General features: G+C 37.2%; 1 long non-coding RNA gene across 1 annotated transcript; it reads left to right on the top strand.

Moving 5' to 3' along the window:
• The first annotated feature begins 1752 nt into the window (after positions 1-1752).
• Positions 1753-6881, top strand: LOC140677562 (uncharacterized). Its single transcript, XR_012049336.1, has 8 exons — positions 1753-2302; positions 2788-2873; positions 2970-3188; positions 3655-3830; positions 4215-4289; positions 4684-4798; positions 5548-5738; positions 6622-6881. It is a non-coding gene; the product is annotated as an uncharacterized lncRNA (long non-coding RNA).
• The last annotated feature ends 10868 nt before the right edge of the window (positions 6882-17749 follow it).

Here is a 17749-nt window from a genome sequence, read left to right as displayed (position 1 = left end):
TGCCTTTCCAAATCATGTCCAACCAACTGAATTTACAACAGGTGGACTCCAATTAAGCTGTAGGAACATCTCAAGGATGATGAGTTGAAAGAGGATGCACCTGTTTCTCCCTTTGGGCTTGATGGCAAAGGCTGTGAATACTTATGTACCGTATTTTTCGGAGTATAAGTCGCACCTGCTGGAAATGCATAATAAAGAAGGAAAAAAACATATGTAAACCGCACTGGAGTATAAGTCGCATTTTTTGGGGAAATGTGTTTGATAAAACCCAACACCAAGAATAGACATTTGAAAGGCAATTTAAAATAAATAAAGAATAGTGAACAACAGGATGAATAAGTGTACGTTATATGACTCCTAAATAACCAATTGAGAACGTGCCTGGTCTGTTAACGTAACATATTATGGTAAGAGTCATTCAAATAACTATAACATATAGAACATGCTATACGTTTACCAAACAATCTGTCACTCCTAATCGCTAAATCCCATGAACTCTTTTTACGTCTAGTCTCTTACGTGAATGAGCTAAATAGTATTATTTGATATTGTACGGTAATGTGTTAATAATTTCACACATAAGTCGCTCCTGAGTATAAGTCGCACCCCCGGCCAAACTATGAAAAAAAACTGCGACTTATAGTCCGAAAAATACAATGTGTTATTTCTTAGATTTTTTTATTTGTATTAAACTTGAAAACATTTCTAAAAAAATGTCAAATTGTTATTATAGGGTATTGTATGTATAATTTTGAAGACAAAAATGAATGTATTCCATTTTGGAACAAGGCTATAACATAACAAAATGTGGAAAAAGTGATATTTTCCGGATGTACTGTACGTATTTCACCGGAAAGGTGCAGTATTTTTACACGACAGAAGTATCTCCAGGCTCTTTCTTCTTAGCACTATCGCGAGTCATAACTGCCGCTAGTTAAACTGGGCTGCATGCTTGTTTGGTGCTCTGCACGCTTCCACATCTCACTCATCCGGGGTGGTTAAGGTGCCCTACATTTCTGGATCTGTGCTCCCCTGACAAATACTTTACCTTTGATTATTGACTAATTAATTGCAAGACACAAAAACATTTCCTGTGCTTCACTTGTAATGTGTTCTGTGACTGCTATGTACGGAAAAATCTGATACATTCACTCTTACATCCGTAGTATCTAGAGGGTTTTGATACCCACTTTGACTTTGTCGCTATATTTAATGAGTAACACTAATCAGTGCTGCTACCTATTCGTATTCTCTTTTAAACCAGGTGCAAATAACCTTATTATTATTGTGAATGTATCTTTGGAGATGAATAAAGTAAAGAGCCTTCGAATCTGTAAAGTTTACCTACTTGTGGGATGCTGTGATTGATTACTTAAGCGATACTGCTTGGCACTCAGCATCAACCCTGCAAAAAATGTTCTATAGAATCTCTATAGAAATATATAGAACGCTATAGAATTTCGTCGGAATTTCTTTAGAACTGAAGATTCTATAGAATATGTATTCAAAATTCTATAGAAATTCTATAGACATCAGCTTCATGTGCTGGAAGGTCTTTTCACTGTTCTATAGAGCTGGGAATTCTATAGAATATCCTATAGAAATTCTATAGACATTACATTATCTGATGAAAAGTCCATAGATTGTTCTATAGAACTGGGCATTCTATAGAATGTCTAACAGAAATTCTATAGACATTACTTTATCTGCTGAAAGGTCTATAGATTGTTCTATAGAACTGGGCATTCTATAGAATGTCTAACAGAAATTCTATAGACATTATCCTTTATCTGCTGAAAGTTCTATAGATTGTTCCATGGAATAAAATTCTATAAAATGGCAGCAGCGCTATCACCATAGCATTGATTAATCTCATTAAGTTGATTCACCAGACTTGAGCTTGTTTTTTGAACAATGCAGGATGTCTCCCTCAATTATGAAAATGTTAATTTTGTATCATTTAAAATTGTGAGGTGTCATTTCAAGGCGGACACCCAGAACTTCGGCAGACTTTATTTTTAAAAGTATATTTATTCCAATAAATCAATTTATTTTTATTTTTAGAGTTTTTGAGTTATCTATAAGTAAAAAGTGTGAATATTTTCGTAACTTACTTTTTTATGTGATAAAATTAATTTTATTGGACTTCCAACATAAATTGATTTAGCAAAACTCAGTTCAAAGGTTTAAATCAGACCTAAAACGTCAGGACCCGCCCACGTACCTGCATGCAGCTGTGGAAGAACAAGCCCAGACACGTTTCTTCACGGAGCCCAATAGGAAAACACTTTACCGAACTCATGTAAGTAACAATTTATATTGTTAAAAGTCAGTATTTGCCAGGATTTAAATGTATACATTTTCAAAAGCATGGTTCAATGTTATATTTAGTTTACTACTTTTCCCGCCGTAACATTACAAACCCCCCCCCCCCCCCCCCCCCCAAACACGATAGATAGAACTGCTCTCGTTTTGTTATAAAATAACAAAACTGTTTTAAGGCTGCAATCACAACCAAATTCATGTATAGTTGGTAATAATCGCGTTGTATCAATGTTTCTCATATCCGACACTAATAAGTGCGAATATGTTTCAAATCAACTTTTTTTTAAATTATTTATTTTTCCCCTTCGCGCTTGCCGTAGTTGCAAAGCAGATTTCGCGGGCAGTTTGAGTTGGTGATGGCGGCCACAACGTCCATGTTGACTTCACTCGCTCTTTCTAAGCTGCCCAAGTCACGTCGGAGTTCATTGACGGTAACTTTGTTGGCTTAAACATCACATTTAGGTTTAGGGTCTTCTAGGCGCGATGCGAGACGTCACAAGCGGGCTAACGTTGAGCCAAACAGCAGCTTCGAGGCACGGGCGGAAATGGTGAGCTAGCAAAACTAGCCTCATTTATTATTATTATTATTATTATTATTATCATCCCTCCATTGTTTGTAACGTCAGGCTTGTGTGATCACACAGAGAAGGAGTTTGGCCCCCAGTCAGGTCGCCAAACGGAAGCAAGGGGAGGATGATCATCGAGACGAAATATAGTATATTAACCACGCGGTTCTCGAGAGAAGATGAATGGAGAAAATTGGGACAGTGATGAAGAAGTCCAAGTTCCATGGCCACTCAACAAAGCAGGAGGAAGGAAGCAGTCACAAACCAAATACGTGGCAAGAATTCTGAGATTTGGTGGTAATTAATAAACAGTTGAAAACTTTTCAATTCAATTCAGTAAAAAGTATACGTTTTACCAGAAGTACATATAAATATAGATATATTTAATGTACTTCTGATTTTACACCTTGAACTTTCGACTTTGTTTATGTAAAGTTAAATTTAATTAATATAATTTTTTTTCTTCCATGATTGATAGTAATTTCTCATCAGTGCAGCCCTGGTATACTGAATGTTTCAATCTGCAATGCTGAGGTGATTGTCATGATAGTACAGACTTAACCTTGACAATTTTTTAATATGGCTGTAAGCCTGTAAATAAGGGAAAGTAAGGTGAAATTTGTTTCTCGCTGAGGTGAATTTCTGAATCATCAGAACTGTAGGTATACCAAAGTAATTTAGTGATAACAATCTGCTGCTGAAATGTATGACTAACTGTACAGTTTAATTTAGCTTAATGTGGCACATATTTGTTTTTACACAGAAGACACACGTGAACTGACGCCATATTTGAAAGCCGCTCAGGATGGCAAGGATGTACCCCTTACTGGTGATTTGGAATATGGCAGAGGCTAGAGAAACAAACAGCCAAAGTCTTGGTCATCAGACAGTGAGAGCAAGGATGAAAGTGTTGAGGAGACTCTATCTGACAGACAGCAGGTACTTTTATTTCAGTGGTGTTGTCGCGATATGACCGAAATAGTGTTGAAAGCGACGTTAAACGTTAATTCACTCACTCACTATTTCAGTGGTGTTTCAACTGTGTGAGGTTTTGTAGGATTCAATCCCATACTTTTGAAGTACCTTGTCAGTTTTTCTTTATCATAAAAGTTAATCAAATCATGTTTCATTGTAGGCTTTAAAGTTATTGAATATTTTGATTCAATTCGACCAACTCAGACAGAATAATATTCAAGACAAATTGAGGTGTTGACAGACTTTCTGCATGTACTCGAAAATCTATCATTTCTGCAAACATATTTCTTCACTTCAATGGCATATAAAAGAACTGAACACGTTTTCTTGTTAATCTTGATTTTTCAGAAGAAAAAGAGGAAAGTAAGCCGTACAGCTGTGGGATATGATGCTCGGGCACAATTGAAGGCCCAACTTGCTGCTGTGAGTACATGAATAGAATAGAATAGGATTTTATTGGTTAATCAAAGCACCCTCTCGAGGCAAACAATCACAAGTGCCTAGCATTCATTTGAAATCGAGGACGTAAAAATTGCATCCCTGGCAACTGGTTTAAAACACAAGTTTATACTTTTACTTATATGAAAATAACACTACAAATACCTGATGAACAGTGCCTACTGTGTGAATGGCTTACTGCTACATGTACATGTAGCATATTCAAATTAATGTGCCTACAAGGTTGCTTATACATGTAAAACTTATATGGTGCTGTCAGGGCCGTATCCAGGACAAATTGCTTCCGGAAAACATATGAGCGCCCAAATTAATCATAATACAAATTATTTCATTTGATTTACTATTTTGACATTTTCAGCTGGGAAGAACTTCACCGAAAGATACATGTACAGAAATGGAATCCCTGAAGAAGGAAGTCCTCCAGTTGAGAGAGGAAAACAAATCCCTTCGAGATGCATTGAGGGTTGTTGAAGGTAGGTTTTCTTATTCTAGAAGTATGTTATTGTAATTATCATAGGTTGATGGAAAATATGCTTACATGTCGATGTATGAAATAACTTTCTTATTACTGTATTTTCATCTAACTTTGGCCTACGGGTATTGTCGTCATGTACGGCTGTCCATCCGTCACCGCAATATTTACAGAATCGTTTCATGTACGGAAACCAAACTTGTTACATCTATTTATCTTAGTGTAACAAGAAGCCTATCGAAAATGAGTCGTCTCGGACAATATTTTCCAGAGTTATGCCCCTTTTTTCCAATAAAAATCCATTTATGATTTGGGATAATTTCAGAACTGTTGCATATACAACATCCTAAGTTGTGATGTCCTCCCCTCTAAATAAGGGGAGGACATATGGTACTTGTTTGTTTGTCTGTCTGTCCGTCCGTTTTTGTGTGTTTCTCTTATGTTAGCAAGAGTTACGTCCCTTCCTTCTTGATATTTTGTCTCAGCTGGATATCTGATTAATACTTGACCGACAAATATTAAATCTTCGCGTGGTCAGGATGAATTAATATATATGGTTATATATATTTTTCATCTTTGATTGCTTCCTTACCATGTTTCCCTTGACTTGAACAAGATTCCTATCAAAATACCCTTACATTATGATAGCTGGGGTTAGAGCCGAGCGGTTTGGATATCGCCAGCTTCATGTTATTAATGTATTTTTTTTTTTATTGTGTCTGCATCACAATGTACTTTTTTCTATTAAAGGACTTCCTGGCCTGCTAATGAAGATGGACGACTTATCACGTCAGGCAACAATACTATCAGCTCGACGTCCTGCTGTCGCTCTGCCAGAGAGGAGCTGGCCAACAGCAGCTTGACAGGAAAAAAATCCAATGCTTTTAAGGATAAGCATGAGAAACCAAAACTGGATGACAAGAAAGTGTCTGCTATTATTGGTGAGTATAAGTTAAATCAATCTGATTAAAACCATATCCACATCAGGGAAGTGGATCTGACCCTTTTCCTATCTCCAAGTCGTTCCGTGATCGTTTGGCATGAAGTATAGATATCCATAGCTTCCAGTCTGCTTGGTCCATGAATTGACTGCGAGATGTTCGTTTTGACAGATTTATAGGCATGGGTGGTCACATTAGCTTTGATCTCGTCGGAAACCAACATCAAGTGACAAAGCAAAAACCGCAGCGCACGGATATCTACACCTTTTTCTCGTTTGATATCTTATATCGGCATTCTCCGCCTTACTATTTAACAACTAGCGTCGGGAATTTCCGTGAGTTCTGCTGCAAGTTGAGAAGTGAACGACTTTTAGATAGGGAATGTGTCAGATCCCCTTCCCGATGTGGATATGGTTTCAATCAGATTGAAGTTAAATATTTTTATTAGAATTCTATTAATGCACTTTCGTGATTGTTCGAACGCCATTGGGGACACCCATCAAGTACACAACAAGATTCACAAGAAAGTGAAATCCTGAAAATAATTTGAAAAATATTTCACACACTGAATGGATTTTCTATATAGCTAATGAATAGTGTACATGCACTGTCAGAATTTGATACAGATTTGTTGCAGTTCGTAAAGCCTGGCATGATTGCACCACATATGATTTTGTGTGCGTCAAGCAGTGCAAGTGCCTTACAGCATAGAAACGCGTGATATGCAATGTATGCAGTGTGTTGACTATCCATTGCATTGATTAAATGATAGACATCACTCTCTTTATCGAGCTGAAAAATGCCATAGTGTAACTCATTGCATGACAGCTAGTGTCTTGGTGTCTGCAGACACTAATTCTGGTATATTTTATTGATCTTTCAGATTTTGTGAAGAAGCTCCATCCCTCAAGTGAAGCAAATGTGATAAAGAAAATCATTGGAGTGAAACTGAACATTGCGCAGAAAATGGGAAAAAAAGAAGGCCTCAGAAACAAATTCTGCTGGACGTCTAGCCGTCTCTAACAGTCGGGGAAGCGCGGTGATCATGTTGATTTATGCTGCTGACATTTATTTATTACGTCAAGATTTGAGTTACATGTATATAATAAATACAAGTCAACATTCATTCAACTGCAATATTTGTCTTTCTCCATTGCCAGTGTTAGACCACAGATTTTGTAGAATGCCTGCCCAATCATTTCTACATCATTCTGAACCGTATTCCACAGAAAGCCATTCCATAGGAGCCTGTTCTATAGAACTACTCTTTAGAACTTTCTTCTATAGCACTATTCTTTAGAGGAGATCTATAGAACCATTCTTTAGAACCCTGTTCTATAGAACCATTCTTTAGAACCATGTTCTATAGAATCATTCTTTAGAACCCTGTTCTATAGAACCATTCTTTAGAACCCTGTTCTTTAGAACCATTCTTTAGAACCATGTTCTATAGAACCATTCTTTAGAACCATGTTCTATAGAACCATTCTTTAGAATCCTGTTCTATAGAACTTCGGTCCTAAAGTTCATTAGAAATTCTATAGAGATATTCTTTAGAAATTCTATAGAACTTCGGTCCTAAAGTTCATTAGAAATTCTATAGAGATATTCTTTAGAAATTCTATAGAACATTTTTTGCAGGGAAGGGTTGGAATTGGGGGTTAAATCTCCAAAAATGATTCCCGGGCGTGGCCACTGCTGCTGCTCACTGCTCCCTTCACCTCCCAGGGGGTGATCAAGGGTGATGGGTCAAATGCAGAGAATAATTTCACCACACCTAGTGTGTGTGTGTGACAATCATTGGTATAGTGTATCTGAACTACAGATTATGTAAAATGTGTCATTAGATAAAAAATCATCAAGACAGAATGTGCAAAGAACCTTTCAAAGGGTACCTATGATGATTTCCGTCTTTTCTGATTTATAAATGTTGTTGCAATGTTGGATACTCATGTTCAACAGTACTAAAACGTAAAATCCTAAGTTTATGCATTTGGGCGTGAGTACCGAGGAGGTCTACATCAAGTTTAAGTTAAAGGATGGACTCTCCACTGCCTAGATGTTGCAAGATCCGAAACCGTGGATCCAAAGAATTGCTCTACTCCAATAACAGTTTACCCTCTCCTTAGAATCTGTCAAAAAGATCCTTCAGTATGGCTGCCTTCATCTGAGCAATGGCATTTGGGTAGTGGTTATCTGTGGCCATGCTGTCTTGAATCATTTGTTTTAGTGGTGAAATGAGACAATCTCAACCTTGTTTTCATCTTTACTAGTCTCCATGTGTGCCAAAATTGGTTATTCGCTCTCGGCCATGCATGCTGACTTATTGCGTGAGCTTATGTGGACAGCGTGCACATGTATGGCCGGTATTCCGGCATGTGATTTCTTTCCGGAAGCGAAAACCAGTGGCGGTCGATCAAGCTAAGATGGCAGTGAGCAAACTATCTGAGTACAAAAGAGGCTTAAATCTTCCTGCAAAAAGCAGATTCGAGCAAAAAAATTAAACTATGCAAAGGAATACATCCCTATACTTTATCAAAAAAAGATTTGTCGAGTGATATCCCAGACATATGGAACGATTGTCCTCCAGATGCCATTCTAAACAACAAAACAGATGGAAATTTGGAAAAGCATGGAGGTCTACAACTTCTTTGTGTGTGACTGAATGAACAATATTCGTATCAAGACTCTGCCGGATAAATATGCATAATTTTTGCTCGGGTAAGGATGCATTTCATGGTTTAACTTTGCATCTAAGATGCTATGTTCACTGCTGTTGCACGTGCCGTTTATGAGTAGCGTGCTTTTCCTCGTCTTTATCAAAATATAACTATAGATGTCAACATTGTGTATGCGCTGAAAGTTTGATGCATAATTTCTGCCTTTAGTAAAAGCTTAACTCTTTCAGGTTTTGCTGACATTTGCTTTCTTTTACTTGAACTCACCGAGTTGGTGCCCTTTGAAACACTGGTAGCAAACATGTGTTTAAGAAATACAAATAATATCAAGATAATACTTAAATGGGAAATGATAACCGTTATAAATCAAAGTATATCAAACAAACCTTTAACAAAGTGATCAATGCAAACGCATGGATTCTTGGATTCTACTCCCTTGGACTGGAGTGTGTGCTGCATGCTTTTCTTGTTGTTTCCAGAACCTTGCACTTTTCTGCCCTTTTTGATAACCTATCAAGGAACTCTGAAGAAACGTTTATCCTTTCCATGATTTGAACGGTTCGTACAGCCTAAAATAACACAAGCATAGGGCATTTCTTTTTCAAGAAAGGCTAAATGGCGCTTAGTACCCAATGAAGAGCTAACTTGACCACCACCAGTATTCATTGGGCGGGACGTGAGCCAGACGTGACGTCAGTAACATCCCAGCAATGCCTAATAGCGGTTGATGTCACAACGCAGCGCAAAAGTCATGGTCTGTATAGTTAACAATAATTTGTTCCGCGAGAGCGTCTGCTTATTCCCCTTGCTTTTTAGCCGACACCTGCCCTTTTAATATTGTAACCCAACCACAACAATATCCAGACACGTTTACCAACTGGATAGTGCGATATTGTCAATACTGTTACAGCCCTTCCATATATGGAGATATCCGCTGACATTACAAATGGGAAAAAGGTTACAATTAGGGCAACTTCCAAGCGGCTTGTTTGGAGTATGAAGGAAGACAAGATTGTTTTCAAAATATCTCCGCCATGCCTCCATAGTTAGACTTCATATTTTTGAGACAGATCCCAAATACACAAAAACCAGTACCAATAGTTAAAAATAGTTGGTTTTGCATTATAGGTCCCCTTTAAACAAAGACACCGGCTTCAAAATGTCATTGACACTGAATTTTGCGATTTACAGTATGTAAGTATTATAGTTGTTTTTAAACGATTTATGTATATTACTTGCACAATCTGATATTTTTTAAACAGATCAAACCATGCATATATAGTTACCTATAGTTGTGAATGTGAGTTGGAATGTATGTTTGTCTGAAAATGTCTTGTGATGAACTGATGAACGAGCCAACAAAAGAGAACCTTGTATGCAAAGTTAAAACAGGGTCAATTTGGAGCTGTTAATGAGCCAAATTATTAGAACTTTTCAATTTGATCTAATTACACAGGTAAATACCACAAAATCAAGTAGTTCAAAATCATCGTATGCAAGAAGCTAAACCATGGAGAGAATTAACTGCACTAAAAAGACTTCGAAAGGTAAAACTGAATAGTTCTAAATCTAAACTGAAAAGTTTTCATACTTCTAGTGCTTATCGCACGTGCTCATTCTGACATGGTGTCAAAACATCTGTTTCAAGTAGAAAGTGTCATTTGCTGAAGATGCACCTTCAATCATGGAACATTGCTGTAATTGAAACGCACAGCTGACCTTTCTGTTTCACCCTCACACATCAATTAGCACATTGGAGGTAACAGGACTCCTGCACTACTCTTGGGGCAATGAAGACTGGTGCTCATCTCTAACTTTGCAAGGCAGTAATGTTCTCATGAGCTGGGTTAGTGTATGGGGTGGAGAAGGTGGTGACTGGCAGCTCAGAGAGAACCATTATAAATGTGACAGCATACAAGTGATTGGCTGATAGGCTAACATGCCACTGAATTAGGTTCAAAGTGATTTGATGGAGCCCAGATTTTCTTCTGTCCTATTTCCACGTTTTTGGACTAAGCTTCAGAGAATTGACAAATGTGCTGTGACAGCAATAATGTTCATTCGGTAAGAGAAGGGTGTGGCATCTCGTTATCAACCGGTTCCAATGTCCACATTGAGGTCTGGTCGGTCTGTTCCACATTAAAACCTAAAACCCTAATAGTTAGCCAAGACCGTATTAACTGAGATAATATTGATCATATAAAGCAGTGTTTCTTAACACATTGTTGGGCCGTGAGCGCCCCCTAGATGGCTGCCAAAAATATTAGTCTCTCAGCTGTAGTCCGTTTGGGTTGCGGCGAGACTCAGTTACAATACACTTTTCCACCACTTGTGGCAGTAATGACAATTTCAAACACACAGAAAAATCCTGGAGCTAAAAGTTAAAGTTAAAGTTAAAGTACCAATGATTGTCACACACACACTAGGTGTGGCGAAATTATTCTCTGCATTTGACCAAGTCTTTGTGCATAATTTTACAAATTCACTATATTGTGAATTTTCAATATTTTCATTTCAATAAATAAAGGGTTTGTATGTTCTCTATATCCAACAATATTATTCTAATTGATCTTTTTTGTAATACCGTTAGTGAATGAAGCATACTTTTGTAGTTATTTCCCCATATTTCTGCACAATAACTCAGATATGGTAACACTCGCAAGCAGTAAAGAATATGAAGTGATTTTTGGTCCAATACATATTCAGCTTTATTCATTATTGATGTGTTTCTTGCCACCTTATGTTGTAATTTTTTGTATGACATTTCCAGTTAATTTCATCATCAATCATTACACCTAGAAATTTAGTTTCCTTTACTCTTTCAATTTATATTCCGTCTGTTTGTATTTGTGGTTGACTTTCGCTTACACTGTTACCGATTAGCATTATTTTAGTTTTCCTGAGGTTTAAGTATGGTCTGTTTTTGTCAAATGATCTCTTTAATGTATTAATTTATCCTGTTTTTATTTGTATTAACGTCTGTGTGTTCTTTTGTAACTTTAACAATGTAATTTATTTTAAAAAAAGAACAATTTTGGTCCCAGTATTGATCCCTGTGGTACGCCACAGGATAGTTTCAGACGTTTTAGACGTGTGTTCACCTAGTTTCACGTATTGCTTTCTATTGCTTTAGTAGCTTTTAATCCATTTATAAATGGTTGATTTATATAGGCTAGTAAGGTAAAGATTTGTACCTGACAAGTTTCGGCTACCTTGCCTCTGCAGCCTTCATCAGAGGGGGGCACGTGACACCTCTGATGAAGGCTGCAGAAGCAAGGTAGCCGAAACTTGTCAGGTACAAATCTTTACCTTACTAGCCTATATAAATCAACCATTTATAAATACACATCAGTAGGCTAAATGAACCTCTTCAACATATATTTTAATCCAGTTTAAGACCAACCCTCTGATGCCATCCCGTTTTAGTTTTCTGATTAAAATATTGTAATTATTTGTGTCAAATGCTTTAGTTAGATCCGTAACACTGCTGCTGCACGCTGTTTATCATCTATTGCATTAGAAATGTCCTCTGTTATTTCGATTAAAGCCATCAATGTTGAAATATTAGCTCTGTATCCATATTGGTTCACAGCGAGTATTTATGTTTGTTTATGAAACGGTCCAATCTGTTATTAAACAGTTTTTCAATGATTTTAGAAAAATGTGTTAGTAAAGAAACAGGTCTATAATTTGTAAATTAGTGTTTGTCTCCAGTCTTATAAATCAGTACAACTTTAGCTATTTTCATTTAGTTCGGGAATTTTCCTTTTTCAAATGATTGGTTACGGATATACATTATCGGTTCTGCCCATAGCAAAAATGTGTCCGCTCATCTGTCACTCAATCTCGTATCTTGAGATCAATTGGAGCTTCTCATATTTGTTTAATTTTGTAATCATTTGTTTCTTATATCTTGCTCCTATAAGGGACCTTTAGGAACAAGCGATAAGCTACAATGAGACGACATCACTGAGACCAAAGAGGTAAAGTTGAAATAACCATTTCAGCAATACTTGAGAAGTGGGATACACAGAGGAGCTCTCATATAAAGAGAACGAAATGAGATGTCTGGGACAAATATGATAATTAAAAGCAGGGCACACACCAGACAAGTCACTACCTCATCACAAGGCAACAGAGATAGACAGACAACCATTCACACACTCAAGACAATTTAGTGTTGCCAATCAGCCTACATCAGAGAGAGAACCCACACAGTCAGGGGGAGAACATGCAAACTCCACACAGAAAGACCCCGAGCCCGGTAAACAAACCCACAGCCTTCTCAGTGGAAGGCACAAGCACTAACTACTGCACCATCAGTTAACCTCTAGAAACTTAATGCATGTTAAAATGTCTCAAAACTGTCCTTTGAGCACATCATGGCTGTTTGGGTTAAGTTTTGAATCTCCGGATATACTGTACATGGTGTGTAAGAATTCAGCAAATAGGTATTTGGTGTAAATAAACCATATACTGCACCTGGGGATAAGTTGATTGGCAACACTAAATTGGCCCTAGTGTGTGGATGTGAGTGTGAATGTTGTCTGTCTATCTGTGTTGGCCCTGCGATGAGGTGGCGACTTGTCCAGGGTGTACCCCGCCTTCCGCCCGATTGTAGCTGAGATAGGCTCCAGCGCCCCCCGCGACCCCAAAGGGAATAAGCGGTAGAAAATGGATGGATGGATGGATGGAGATAGAAACTACACCCATATTAGAACTCAAATAATAAGCAGTGAGGGACAAAACCAAGTTTAACTCTCACAAAGACATAATTGAGACATATTGGAAACCAGCTCATTCATCTCTCATTGTTGTCTGAGTTGAGATCATGAAAAGAGAGAAATGTTAGATGTTGAATTCTCACACACCGCTCACTGTGAGAATTATTTCCTTAGGAGAACCATTTGAGAAGAATGAAAACCATGTTGGTCTCAATTCGTGTTTTTTTATGCCTAAGAGAATACAGTGAGACATAAATGAGATCTCATCTTCAATTTTGCTTTACCACGGGTGATATCTCTCCAATAACCTTTTTTATCATGTCCATATCAATTCCATTACAATCGATTGAAGTCTTGGATTTGCATTTTTCACGATTTTAACTATTTCCTCTTGTGTCACTTTTGTGGGGAATATTGAGTTGGGATTTGTATCTATAGTGTCATTGAAGTCCTCAGTTGAAACTGGGTCTGGAAATCTTTCCTCCAATTTTGGTCAAATATTTACAAAGTAATTATTGAAGCTTTCAACTACTTCCTTCCTGTTGTCATTATTTACGTTTCCGTCTAAGTATTGGGGGTAATCCCTCTTAGTGCCATTTTTAATAATGCTATTGAGGATGCCCATGTTGCTCTCATATTGTTTTTGTTCCTGTCTAATAATTGACTTTAATATTATTTTCTACATGTTCTTAGTATGCTAGTTAGCCTGTTTTTATACTTGCTGTACTTGTTTTCTGCCTCTGTAGTTATTTGTGTTATAAATGTTCTATATAATGTATTCTACTTATTAAAGTTAAAGTTAAAGTACCAATGATTGTCACACACACATTAGGTGTGGCGAGATTATTCTCTGCATTTGACCCATCACCCTTGATCACCCCCTGGGAGGTGAGGGGAGCAGTGGGCAGCAGCGGTGGCCGCGCCCGGGAATCATTTTGGTGATTTAACCCCCAATTCCAACCCTTGATGCTGAGTGCCAAGCAGGGAGGTAATGGGTCCCATTTTTATAGTCTTTGGTATGACTCGGCCGGGGTTTGAACTCACAACCTACCGATCTCAGGGCGGACACTCTAACCACTAGGCCACTGAGCCTTGTTTAATCCTTTTGTCATCTATGGTTGATTGTTCTTTCTCTGCTTTCTACTGAGTTGTTTCCATGGACAATGTTTGTCATAAAGTATTATGAACGTGTTTAAAAATGTATCGTATGCTTCAGCAACATCATTTTAATTTCACACATTGTCCCAATTTTGCTTTTCTAGGTCATTTTTGAAAGCAATCATAGTATTCTCTGTGCACAGTCTTGGAAATGTCTCTTTGTCATCCATAATCCTCTTTTTGTAGTTTCCATTATATATTGTGAAAACTGGCAGATGATTACTAATAAGTAGACCACTTGTAGTGTTAACAAAATCATTGGTAAAAATATTATCAATAAACATGGCGCGGTGTCATGTGATTCTGCTTGGCTTTGGGATTTTTGGATATAAACTGAAGCTATACATTGTATCAATGAAGTCATCGATGGACTTTTGCTTATTAGTATACCATAGCTACACTCCACATCCATTCTCAAACATTCTGATGAGATTTTTTTATAGAATGGATGATTTTTTGAATGTTCAATATAACTGAAAGTAAAAATCTAACTTTACTGGGGATTTTTAAAGGATGCCTTTAAATGACTAGAGTTCTTAAGTATATCCATCACATTAGCTCTGGTTGGACCACATTTTTTCCCATGGATTGTGAATGCATCATCCCACAGAGCTGACTCACATTATTAGTGGCCTGTGGTCCATTGCAGCGCCCTGATTGGGTCAAATTGAGGGTGTGTTCACAGTAAGGCTGGCTTTTAACTGACATCAGTTGAGCAGGAGATTCCAGTTTGTGGTCGAAGGTCTCGTGGAAACATACAAACCCTCCAGAGACATTGTATCGTGGTGCGTTACACCCTCCGATGCAAGTTACTTTAATCCCGCATTTAAAGAATTGCTGCATTGCAATTTCCACTCTGTTCCCATCAACCTTAAGTCAATTTTTGGCGCGCAAACTGGAACATTATTTCAACTGAAGAAGATTAAGTGGCGTTGTTAAAACACCCCGCAATGTGGCTATCGCATCAAAACAGACTAAATAAATGAAATACGAGAAAGAAAACGAATACCTGGATTGTTTTAAATTGACATACTTGTAAAGATGGATAAATATGTATATATGGTAGTCCTGGAATAATAATGATTTATATTTCAAGCTATAAGTGACACACATTCACCTTCCAACTATAAGATAGCTCCTGTTAATTTGTAAAAGTATTTTCTAGAACGCATGGCTCCCCTTTAGACTTAGATTTAGACAAACTTTAAGGGAAATTGTTCCACACAGTAGCTCAGTTACAAAGGATGGAAAGGGTAAGGATGGAAAGGATAATGCAGGTATAAAGTAGACTAAAAATATACCATAGTAGCAATATAAAATATAACATATATGTAATATTTACATATTATATATACAGTATATAACAAACATTTTGATTGTTTGTGTGAAAGCAATATACGCATTCTCTTTTCTGCATTTTATTTTATGTACGTATATTCCACATACGCACAAAATAACCCCAATTCCATCCTCTCTATTTTCCAATAAGCGTTTAAAAGTAGTGGATAGACAATAAACTATTGATACAGTAAGGTTGCATTTCTTCTCCCCTTGCCTTTGCTCAGAGTTTTCCAGTATCCCTTCTGCATTCACATGAAAATATGATAAATAAACTATTGTATATACATATATAGGGTTTAAATTGATTCAACTGAGAAACTATTTGTATCTGTGGGGCCCCCTGGAGGATTGGAAACCAAGTGCACTTGTCCAGAATTTACTTTTGTTGACATGTATTTTCCACTTGGTATATAGCATGTTGGACAGCACAGAGACATCATGCATCGCCTATAAGTGGAAATGCCGTTTCCATGGCCACTGGAAACATTTCAAAGACTTATGCAGTCTCAGTGCACTGACAGATTTTTCCGCCTGTCATCCTCAAAACAACCTCCATCTAACCACGTCTCCCCTTTTTAAAGCATCGTCTTTACATTAACATTTCATCTGCAAAACTCTAGTGGAAACGTTGCTGCCTCGTTTGAGTAAATCCTAACATAGAAATACTGTTTACATTTCTTATGTAGAAACATTGAAGGATATATTTTCTGCAAGATGCTCAAACCAATCCAGAGTGGGTCAATATATGCTAAACCAGGGGTTGGCAACCCAAAATGTTGAAAGAGCCATATTGGACCAAAAATAAAAAATCTTTCTGTAGCTGCAACAAATTAAAAGCCTTATATAAGTCTCATAAGGAAGGCAACACATGGTGTAAGTGTTTATATTAGCCATTAACTATCAAAATGACTATGTTTCGCAGGCTGACGCAAATCTTCGTTGACAGAAATGTTGAAATGTAATATTTATTCTACACATTTTTGTAACACTGGAAAACATTAGTAAAACGGATGCTTCTCAGAGGGTGCGATAACTCCTGGAAATTACTGGCTTTTAATGGCCAAAGTTATAGATCTGTGTGTCCATGTTAAAGGAAACGGCGGGCTGGCTTCTTCTAATGGATTTATTTCAATCTTTACAAGCTAGGTTTTGATTGATTGATTGATTGAAACTTTTATTAGTAGATTGCACAGTACAGTACATATTCCTTACAATTGACCACTAAATGGTAACACCCGAATAAGTTTTTCAACTTGTTTAAGTTGGGGTCCACGTTAATCAATTCATGGTAGCGTTTGCTGTAGTCTACTATAATGACATGTCACACAAACAACTATCAGAAATGCAGCCAATATTACATATAGATAATTCAATACACAGAGGACATAAGAAAATTAAATGAGCTCAAATATACCTACAAACGAAGCATAATGATGCAATACGTACATACAGCTAGCCTAAATAGCATGTTAGCATTGATTAGCTTGCAGTCGTGCAGTGACCAAATATGCCTGATTAGCACTCCTCACAAGTCATTAACATCAACAAAGCTCACCTTTGTGCATTCACGCACAGCATGAAACATTTGGTGGACAAAATGAGACAAAGACAGAGTGGCATAAAACACGTTGAGGACATAAAGAAATTACATGAGCTCAAATATACCTACAAACAAGGCATAATGATGCAATACGTACACACAGCTAGCGTAAATAGCATGTTAGCATTGATATGCCTGATTAGGACTCCACACAAGTCAATAACATCAACAAAGCTCACCTTTGTGCATTCACGCACAGCATAAAATATTTGGTGGACAAAATGTGACAAAGACAGAGTGGCATGAAACACGTCGTGGACATAAAAAAATTAAATGAGCTAAAATATACCTACAAACGAGGCATAATGATGCAATATGTACATACAGCTAGCCTAAATCAGAATCAGAATCAGAATACCTTTATTGTCATTGTATGGAACAACGAAATTGGACAGCAATCCAGCTCAGTGCTTTTAAAACAAACCTACATAAAATAGTCTTAAGACAACAACAATAATAAAACAATTTAAAATTTAAAAACATAATAAAATGTTAACATATTGCACAGCA

This window comes from Nerophis lumbriciformis, linkage group LG35 (assembly GCF_033978685.3).
Source record: "Nerophis lumbriciformis linkage group LG35, RoL_Nlum_v2.1, whole genome shotgun sequence".
NCBI lineage: Eukaryota > Metazoa > Chordata > Actinopteri > Syngnathiformes > Syngnathidae > Nerophis > Nerophis lumbriciformis.
This window is presented reverse-complemented; position numbering and strand designations above follow the sequence as displayed.